The sequence below is a fragment of the Gavialis gangeticus genome, unplaced genomic scaffold (genome assembly GCF_001723915.1).
Source record: "Gavialis gangeticus isolate Ggan-Ray unplaced genomic scaffold, GavGan_comp1, whole genome shotgun sequence".
NCBI lineage: Eukaryota > Metazoa > Chordata > Crocodylia > Gavialidae > Gavialis > Gavialis gangeticus.
In genome coordinates this window covers 129,438,192-129,439,015 of record NW_017729022.1, presented here as the reverse complement: position 1 = coordinate 129,439,015, position 824 = coordinate 129,438,192, and positions in this window count along the sequence as shown.

The window sequence follows — 824 nt, the reverse complement described above, 5'->3', positions numbered from 1 at the left end:
CGCCAACCCCTAGTTGGCGCTCGCCACCCTCACGCCGCTGACAATGTCCGCGGGAGCTCCATGCTTACCACCGCCGCCACACTCCTGCTGCTGCTGTGCCCCCCCAGCCACTGCGGACGTGCCATTCATGCTACTGCAGGTACAAATTAGATGGGATTGTTCATTCCCACAGCAGCCATGCGTTTCTGTTCAGGAGCAGTGTTCAAGTCTGGCCAATGACCTGAGGGAAGGCAGCTCCCTCAATGAAAGAAAAGAAGAAAAAGCACTACACAAGTGGTGTTTTCATCTCAATTCTTCCCATGGAAGGCAAGAGTCCAAGCAGAAACCATTATATCCTGGAGTGAACATGTAGCTGAAACGGTGAGGTCAACTTGAAAGCTGTGGCTTCTTCAACAAAGGGAAGATGTTCTTGGGAGGAGGACAGCTATCAAGAGATGGGATCCATCTGACAAGAATGGGGAAGAGCATCTTTGGGCATTGTCTGGCCAGCCTAGTAAAGAGGGCTTTTCATTAGGTTCCATGGGAGATGGTGATCAAAATCATCCAGCAACAGAATACACAGTCCAGAGGGGGAAGGATTCAAAGAGCAACCCAACTCTGGGAAAGGGCCAGAGAGCTACAGGACAGCAACATGTGCTCTAAAAGGGAGGTGAGGTGGTCAAAAGGCAAAATACATCTGATGCATGTATACAAATGTGTGAAATACAGGCAGTCCTCGAACTTACAACACAATTGGTTCCTGAAAACGGTGTCTTAAGTTGAAACATTGTAACTCGGACCCTATTTTCTTATAAGAAACAATGTTATAAATGGGGGATTGGTTC